Below are 10,134 nucleotides of genomic sequence, written 5' to 3' on the forward strand. Positions count from 1 at the left end.
GTGAAGTTGACAGTTTACTTACACTTGGTTAATCAGCTTGTCTCTTTGGAGAAGCTGGTGAGGGAAATTATATACCGTAAGTAGGGAGCTGCATGTATGGGTTATTAGTGTACCCCATTCCTGGTAACAAAGCTGTAGGAATTACCCGTTCAGCTATACTGGACAAGGTCTGTGCAAACATCGCCCAAGGTGGATCTATATGTACCTGACATTGAATAGGTATCTGCTTTGTAATCTGCTGAAATGCAAAACAATTTGCACATAAACCATCCTGTACCAGATCCTGAGAGGATAATACAGTTTTGCAAGACAAACATGATATGAGTGTTGGTGTTACTGTGAGTGCACCCTCGTCACCTTTGCTGCTCTTAGACATGATAAATATTTAGCACTTTCACAGTGCACTACACAATTTGTGACTGTAATCACTTTAACCTTCTAAAGTGATATCAATCTGACCCTACCCATGCACCAGCATTGAGGACCAGAAGAAGCAACTGACAAACATATATTAAAGTCAGCAATCACACTAGCAGTCAGTCACATGTTATATATTAGTCATATGAGCACATAATCAACTACAAACACATTTTAAAGTATGTAGGAGTACATATTACTGAATTCTGTTTTATACAGATCTTAAAGTATTCAGACGCAATGCGAAGAAAACCACAGTAATGTACACAGACTCATATGCAAAAGGCACTTAAGTTTAACTATTGATACTGACCAAAGTAGATAGAAATTTAGTGCTGTATAACCTGTACTCGGTAGAGTGGGATACAGGGAGACTCACTTCACTTCCAAGATCGATCAATACGTTAGCGAACGCTGAGTGGATCCAGATACTACTAGTGTACACTGCCACTCCGGGAACTCTTAAGTGGACACAGACGCACTGTGCACACAAGTGCACCGGTCATACAGACGCCTGTACTGCGATCGGGTCTCCTCGCAGTAGCGCTTAGTGAACGCAGATGCAGTGGCCTATGTTGTGACCGAGACCCCTCGTGGTAGTGTCTGAGATGGAAGTGAGGCAACAGTTCATGGCGGGAGAGTCGCGGAAACTGGTCATGAACTGGGGGGAGGGGCGACCAGGAGAGCGTCTAACTCCCCACCGCTGACATCAACCCTAGGAATCACAGCCTCATACTAATCCTGGTGCCTTATGATCCCTAAGGCCTAGGCTGGAGCACCCGTGGTGGTGGCGCGTCAGCTACTGTTTGGTAGTCTCCTCCCAATACAGTGTGGCTGTGTCCGTATTCCCCGACTATGTGGAACCGATGCCTTACCTTCTCCCCATGCTCCAGCCACAGCCTGGTAACGTCTGCTGGACCTGCTAGTATATCTGACACAGACACCCGTCGAGACAGCACTGTACACATGGATAAGCGTTGTTGCAACCCGGCGGAGAGTTATTGGATCGACTCTTTCCAATATACGTATAAGACGCTGTTAGGAAAGATCGCTCAAAAACATAGTAAGACTATAAAAATAAAATAAGAAAGCTTAGGGCTGCCAAGAACAGCAGCCATCTGATCATGGTCCGGCTCCTGCCACACCAAACAAAAAACTACAACTGATTTGCCTGAGCCAGTGGGCGGGGATATATGTACGGGCCCGTTGCATCCTGGGAGGACTGAAAGCTTGTGATCGTTTGGTGCCAATCTGCTGTCGCTCCATCATATCCCATTGTTATCCTGTGGATAACCTGTGGACCCTGCCGAAGAAATGGTTAGTAAGATAGTGCTCCTGTGTGCAATACTGCACAATATTGCTGTATGGAGGCATGTGGAGCTGGCCCAAAACCTAATTTTGGGCCTAGAGGATGAGGAGCCAGGGGTTGGCCTTACATGGAGGCGCGGCTCGGAAACCCAATGCTGTCATGCCCAAAGGGACAGAATAGTGGCACAATATTTCAGGTATGTTTGAATTAAGAGCATGTCAGACAAGTGTTTATTGGTGTTGTAAAATCCATATTTGAATTTTTTTGTGGTTTGAATATTTAGCTACTCTAGAAAAAACTTTGATACATACAAAATTGATGGTAGATTTTAAGTTGTTTTCAAACATTATTACTGCATTTGTGTGTAAAATAATCCTATTTTCAGCAATGTTAGTGGTTGTACCTACAACATACAGATGGAGCCTCTGTTGTCTTTGTTCCATGTGTGACTAGGCGCGCCCGCCCAGGCGCACCTAGTCACTGTGAGCGTCTCCGTCTGGATGGGTGTTCATAGGGAACCCAGTATCTGTGAGATAATTTCCTCTAACTGTGATGGACATGCATCTAGAACAGAGAAATGTAACATTAGTCTTCATGGGTGTCTAACATACTTTGTACTTCCTGAGCGGGAGCACAGTATATGTATATCATATCTAACAAAGCTCCTGTTAAGTTAATCAGGGCCATTTCTGCTAGAGAAAGAAGCAAAAGTTTATAGGCCCCATCTTAACCCCAGCTAGTTTTATCAAAGCGTAATTTTGCGTTTATTTTGTTCTTCCCATTAGCCGAATCTGTGTTTTCTATATGGCTTGTGATTCCTTACTATATGTCCCTTGGTCCCATCTATGTGTTTAATAATGTGGCTTGTGTTTTCTGTCTAGGGGATCTATATTGACTATGTGTCCTACTACTCCTACAATCTCTGGCAAAATGCCCTTCCTTCCTTCAAGTGTAACATATTATTGACCTTGACTTACCATTAGGGATCTGGGGACTGGACTGATGGGTCTTTCCTGTATGTGCCTATATACTTACCGTCCTCAACCTCTCCACCTGTTGTTCTCTGCGCCTAGCAATATTCTTGTGATGTTCAATAACGCACTCTCTAAGATTAGCTACTGTGACCCCTTTCCAATTTGGCAAAGAAGTCTGCACCCTGACCCTCAATGCCTTATTGAGCCTGTCCATTAGCACAGAGACAGCAACCTCCCATTTGCCTAATTAGTGTTTACAAGTGATCTTATCCAGACGGAGAGTTTTCTATTACTGCAAAAGACAAAAAAATTTTTTTAATAAGCTTCTAGGTCCTGCAAAGTATTCATTCAATCCTTCTCATCCCGTATTAAGGGTCTGTACATGGTCCAACAACCATTTCCGAGCTCATCTTGACTAGGGTCATTACTAGGAATGAATACTTCTTATATGGTAACTAAAAGAAATACCCGGGGGTTACCCTGTCTCTGTCCGCTTTCCTACTGGCAAATACTAATGTGCGGATGGGTTTTTCTCCATTTCTGACATTACTTTCTTGGTTTTTTTTTTTTACTATATATGTACACGAATGATACCATACTTACCAGTTCCACTGGTCTCAGCCACTTCCCCCGCAGGCTACTGCTCTTCTTTTACCGGTTGGATACTCCTCTGAGAAATGGCTGAAACCAATCAGGTCTCCTTCTCCTCCTAAATAAAACTTCAACATTCATTAGTACATATATAGGTTCCGGTCATATTTTTCATATTTTTATTATTTTCTATAGTTTGTATGCTGGCTGTAACTGCTTCCACATCTACATATGGCGGTGTACTTGCTTTCTCTTTTTCTTCCTACTTGTTTATTGTTGCTACAAGTTCAAACAGTTCTTAAATTTCCATTCTTGTCTTATATGACTTTGGTTAGACATACCACCTGCAATACCTTAGGATCAAACTCGCCAACCCCTCTTGCTGCCACAGGTTTAAACAATTTGTATGACTGACCCTTTGTTTTCTGGATTTAATCAGACATATTTTAATCCTTATGTTCTGCAGTACCTCTGGTTCAAAGCTGCCCATCCTTGGAAATGGGGTTTTATCTTCCTCAGTCATACGTAACCATTCATTGCAAAAAGCCTCCGTGTGTGAACCATATTTTTTACACATTATAAACCTTGCTGACCCTCTCGGTCGCAATTCTTCAGCCTGAACCCTGCCTAAACGTCTCTCACTTGAGCAACTGGCTCCCATATTTGTGGGTCTTGCCTTCTCGGCTATTCCCACAAATACTCAAATATTCAATGCAAGCAGATGGTGGAAGTCTCTCCGAGCGCATTCCACTCGCTCTCGCCCACGCTGGCCAGTACAACGATACACTGTTGATAGCGGATCGCAATGTACCCAACGTAGGGCTCCTATAAGACATTACAGCACCGTAACTTCTTTCGGTGGAGGTTTTTGTTGGAATATTTTCCTGAGAGAGGCAGCAAAAAATTCCTTTTCGGTATCTTTCCACTGGAATTTTTTGTAGGCTGAAAAACAGAGAAATTAGATTACTATTATTCACCCTTTCCAGTGGAAGCCCACCAGGGAGATTTCCCGACGTTATCAAAGAAAAACCCCTTTGTTTATACAATCACGTATGCGTATGCTTTTCCACGGCGCATATGGCACAATGGTATCACATTGTGCTGTGTAGAACACACGGACGTGCGATTCAATCGCACAGCCTATAGATACTAGTTATCTATATGCCCTACGATTGCTGTAGACCAGCTGAACACCTAGTTCACTTTGAACACCTAGTTCACTTGGGACTGTGAACACATAGTTCACTTTGAACACTTAGTTCAATTTGAACACCTAGTTCTTATCACGTAAGGTAGCAAACCCTACGCCACTGAGCCTCTACTAACCCAGTGTACCATGACGGGATCCCGAATTCCCAGGTTCAGCTCCACTCATTCCGCTTTCACTCACTCAAATACACATGGTTTTTCTATACCAAAAATAATTTTACTCCCCTAAGTCAGCAGCTTTATTCCATTGGTGCTTACAGTTTTTAAACTAAATTTAGAGTAACCTGCTTTTGAAATCATATAGTTATGTGCTATTGTATTTAAGGTATACTATCCCGCCTTTAATTGAACAAATATCGTTTAATTTGTACTTAGCGCCCGTATTCTTACGCAACCTTGCGGAAACACGAGACCAGCGTGTCTTTTACGCCACGTGCGCTCACCTGTCTTTGTCCGGAGCACGTGTACAAAGTGCGCCCACAATAAAACAAATCACAGTCTCTATAAATGTGAGCAATACAAACTATAACCGCTCAGAACACAACCAACATTTGTTCTGTGTAAACCCTTTGTGACTGGGCCAGAACTGCGTTTTGTGTTTTTATAATTACTCCCTTAAATACATTTATTTCAAATTTATCTGTATAGCAAACAAATGTATCCGATTTAACACAGATCTATAATGACTGCAATAATCTATCATTTAAATGATATGATTCAGATTGGATAGCTATCTTGCAGAACATACACTGATATAAATATACACATTTATAATATTATATATATATATATATATATATATATATATATATCATTTACTAGCCTCCTATGAGACACCTTACCTCTTCACTGCCTCTAATTTGCATATCAAAGATATTTGCTGTTCACTACTAAAAAAAAGTAGTTACACAGGTTCATTTGCATTTCAATGGCTATCCTCCACAAGTCTTGGAAGAAAAAAAAGTAAAAAAACAAACAAAACAAAACTCTTTTCTTTTCTTTTTTTCCTTTTTCACAGACAAGAAGGAAAAAAAAAACACTTATCTCACCATTTACTCTCACTAGGCCCAAAGGAAACTATTTGTAATTGACTATGGCATGGGTTAAATAAATTCATTGGTAACTCATAAATGGTGCTGGATGTGACAAAGGAATCTGATTGTTCTGAGCACACTGAAAATAAGCTATTTAGAAAGCGACCTTCCTAAAATGGCCACTGCTCCTCCCCCTTCCACACCCATGAGGTTTACACAAGATGGTGGACAGGCCATGTGGTTAGTCCAAAATGGAGGACAGACCATGCGGCTTCCTTGTCACAAAGAAATCACACCCTATACAGGCACCAAAGTTACTTTAGGCCTGAGTTTAAAAAAATACAGAAAATTTCTCAGCATGCTAACACAGCCATATCATGGATTTGCAGCAACTTTTAAATGTACTTTTAAATCTACTTAACAGATAAACAATCCAATCTGAATCAAACACAATATGACTTATTTGAACTTTGTTTTGCAACAATAAAAATACATTTTAGCATTTTAAATATTATGAGAAACACATTGTCCCTTGAATTTCATATAAGCGGCTTACTAATAACACAGCAGAACACACGGATGTGATTTCTCAGCGTCACGATGCGTCCACCATTAGCAGATCGACCACAGCGTCGCGTTTGTAATGTACAGTGTATCATTAAGACTGTGATATCGCGGACGCAGCCACCATCTGTAAATACCAAATTGCATTCTAACAAATATTTAAAATGCCCGCTATAATATATAATGCGGACGCCAGGCGCATCTTATTACCATATACAATAAAAGTGTGCTGTACGTCGCAAAACACTACATCCCTTAAGAGAAAACATTACACCCACACATTATCTGAATTCCAAAGCTCATTGATGTATATATTTGTTATTAAAAGGATATGTATTCAATATATCACAATGTACAGTATACATATAGTTACATGGTTACAATTTATACAGTAAGCAGTTAATACAAACTAAATCAATTACATACAGTTACAGGCCAGCAAATACATCACCATATCTTTCTCATATAAAGTCTTCCCTCCATATCACTCTCTCTCTGTAAAATCATGTAGGCCCCGGACTGGCAGCAACGCCACCATCGTCTGGGACAAAACAGCAACTAACTCTCTAAGTCCTAGAAACTGTCTATATCACTCAGTGGGAGTTTTCAGTCTGTTGGTTTCGGTCTCCTTCTATTGGTCCAGAGGCCAGGCCTCTCAAGAACTCAATGGCTCATTGGTCAGAGTGAAGGCTTTTGTCCTGTGTTGCTGGCACATGTGTCTGCCCCCAGGGCCATGCTGTGGAACTAGTTTCAAGTCTTCAAAAGTTCTTTTGTTCACTTTAGAATTTTGGCTTCATATTCCTTCATTTAATCATATCTACTTGTTGCAATGAGCTACAACTTAATAAGAGGCATCAAATTGATATACACATTAATCTGGTTACTGTAATACCAGAGACGACATGTCTATCTTGCTCTGCTCCAATAATACACATACATGACGTTACTCCATTTTATAATTAAAACATTATGATGTATGGCGCTTGATATGTACAAATTATGTGCTGTATGAAATATGTGTTGAATCCATCTCCGTGGCATGTCCGTGTAATTGCGTATGGCACCGTATATTGCTGTGCTCGTTGCCCATATTTGCAAGCTTAGCGACTTATAATGTGTGGAGTCTGTATGTTCTCTCTATGTAATATTTTTGACTTCGACAATACACTCACAATTGCATTCGCAACTGAGCACACGGACCATACTGTTAATGCGACCAATCAACTGCAGCCAGACAGTATAAATATTTGCAATTATGATTAATACGCCATTGGCACAATGCAAGCTGCAACATTCACAATCAGGGAGCTGCAGCTCCTCACCTCAGTAATGGACTGCCGCGTAGGCTGCACGAGCCCTTATGTGTCAAACGCCCGTAAGCGTGCAGCCCACGCGGAGGTCCGCAGAAAACTGCGGGTGATGCTCCACAGCAGGTGGACCATTGTCCAGTTGGAAAGACGGTGGTCTGACCTGCAACGCAGACAGCCACGGTTGCTGGTGGAGATATACGCCAGCAAATTAGAGACCTTAGGTAATGCATACTGTAGCATTTATGTGCGCATGAGTGTGTTTTCAGTTTAAAGTTTTGTAATATTTGCATCCATAAGTGTGTGCATGTTGTTTAGCCTGTAGATCTTGAAAATGTATGTAGGCAATGCATAATTGTTTGTATGGATGTATAAAGTGATAGGCCCTACATATTTGGCGATTTCACTGAAAGATATGAACGATCTTTTTATTGATCTTCAACGATCTTCATTAATGAACAAGATATCGTTCATATCTTTCAGTATGTAGGCAGGGTTGCTTGTCCATATTAGCATGCATTGCTATGGGGCCAAGTGACGGGGGGAGTGAAGAAACTTCACTCCCCTGTCACACACACACCCCCCCGCCGCCGGGTCCCTCGTTGGCCGTATTGGCCATCAGGCACCTAGGCAGCATATTGCCTAATGTGTAGGGCCCTTATGTGTGTGGGTTGTATGTTGACCAATGTACAAACAGAAGATCTGACATACTAACCAGGGCCGTTTCTAGACCTTGTGGCGCTCAGGGCGAACGTTTCCTTATGCCCCCCCTCCTTCCCCCCCGGTCAGGCAAAACAGGGTTAGTGCGCACCATAGGCACACAGCAAAAAATAGGGGTGTGGCTTCATAGGGAAGGGGCATGCTCACAGTTGTGCCCCCAGTAGTTTTGCCCCCTGTATTATTATTATAAACATGCTGACCCTCCATATTATGCCCTGGGTACCCGTGTTATACACATGCTGGTCACTCCAGATGACACCCGATATTAGCCCCCCTCTCACACCTCTCTGCCCAGGATACCAGTATGTAACTACAGTCCCACATTATGTAGTATATCATATATATGATGAGGATAATGGGGGTGAGGGAGTCCCGGTACACAGTCAAATGTCCAAGGCAAATGCCCTGGCATCCAAGCAAACAGTGCGCGTTGCTAGGGAGAAGTTCCGCTCCCACCCCCCACCCCGACACCGCTACAGGTAGACCCAGGCACATCACTGGATGAAATTTCAAGGCAGCGGTGTACTGAAGAAGGGAAGCCGGCTGCGATCACTAGATCCCCTTCACCGGGAGGACGTTTTCCACATCAGGTGCCGGGCGGAGCTGGGGGCGGGCGCGGGAAGGCTGGTAGCGTCTACTCTAGTTTCCCTTTGTGGAGAGGACCTTCACAAAGGGAAGATAGACACAATCAAAGCGGCTCTTGCCACGATGGCGGCGGCGCCTTTGGGACAGTGGCGCCCCAGGCAAAAGTCCTGCTTGCCCGTGGCAAGAGCCGCTATTGATACTAACATATATAATTTTGCATACCAGTAATCATTTTGTGCCTAATTTTAGTCTAATAATGTTTTTTTGTTTTGTTTTTTAAATAAAACACAAAGTACAAATGTTTTCATGCTGGTTATTGAGTAGGGAATATGTATATTAAACAAATATTTTCAGAAACCAATAAATTGTGTTCCTCTCTTCTTAGGAAGAGCAGAAAGAAGAACCTTTGGCCCTCCAGCTGTTGTTGAACTACACATGCCAGCATGCCCTGCTATAGTTTTAGCATGCCCAAATTGCTCAACTATTGCAGGGCATGCTTGGCTGCGTAGTTCCACGGCAGCTGGATAGCCAAAGGTTCTCCATGCCTGACCTAGTCAGTGAGCTGTTGAAGTGTGCTTTGTACATGTCTCCTATATTGCATAATAATAACTGAAATATTTTATGTAAAATTGGTTAGCATGTTTTTCAGATGCAGAGTTTGGAGTTCGCAATGTGGAAATACAGCCACCATCCCGCGGTGAGGAAGAGGAGGTTGACTATGGGGATATGGAGGAGAGTAAGTTTTTTTTGGTGTTTTACTTAATTGAATATTTTTCTTCTATTAAAAATATACTACAACATGTGTCTTCAACCTGCGGCTATCCAGCTGCTGTGGGACTACACATCCCAGCATGTCCTGCAACAGTTTTTCCATTTAGCCATGCTAAAACTGTTGCAGGGCATGCTGGTATGTGTCGTTCAACAACAGCTGAAGGGCCAAAGATTCACCATCCCTGACCTAGACAGTGAGCTGTTGAAGTGTGTTTGGTACATTGCTTCTATATTGCATAATGTCTGAAAATAATTATAATAATTGTTAAAACATTCTTTACAGATGCTGAGGTTGGAGATCCGAATGCTGCAATATGTTTGGCCCTGCGCCATATGGAGCATCATGTGCAGGGCATCCTTGATGAAATTATTCTTTTACAAAATATTTTTGGTTGATTTTTTTATTTTTCTAATTAAAAAAAATGTAAAGTTTTGTTTTCAGTAAAAATGTAAAACAAAAATGTTGTGTTTTTTTAAAGGGCAATATCATATATGTAGAGATGTAGCATCACTTTGCAAGTGTGAAAATGGAGAGTGATAAAGTACCAATAGAAAAACTCCAAACTGCCATTTTACATACACAGCCTGTGACATGGCAGTCAGGAGCAGATTGTTTGCTGCTTTATCACTCCCCTTTTAAACACTTTCAAAAA

General features: G+C 41.9%; 1 long non-coding RNA gene across 1 annotated transcript in view; it reads left to right on the forward strand.

Moving 5' to 3' along the window:
* Window positions 1-9,873, forward strand: part of LOC134909520 (uncharacterized) — a 65,121-nt gene extending 55,248 nt beyond the window's left edge. The window contains exons 2-3 of the long non-coding RNA XR_010175954.1: window positions 9,348-9,446; window positions 9,765-9,873. This is a non-coding gene — a long non-coding RNA (uncharacterized LOC134909520). The remainder of the gene's footprint in view (window positions 1-9,347; window positions 9,447-9,764) is intronic.
* Window positions 9,874-10,134: the final 261 nt, after the last annotated feature.

The sequence above is a fragment of the Pseudophryne corroboree genome, chromosome 4 (assembly GCF_028390025.1).
Source record: "Pseudophryne corroboree isolate aPseCor3 chromosome 4, aPseCor3.hap2, whole genome shotgun sequence".
Taxonomy (NCBI): Eukaryota; Metazoa; Chordata; class Amphibia; order Anura; family Myobatrachidae; genus Pseudophryne; species Pseudophryne corroboree.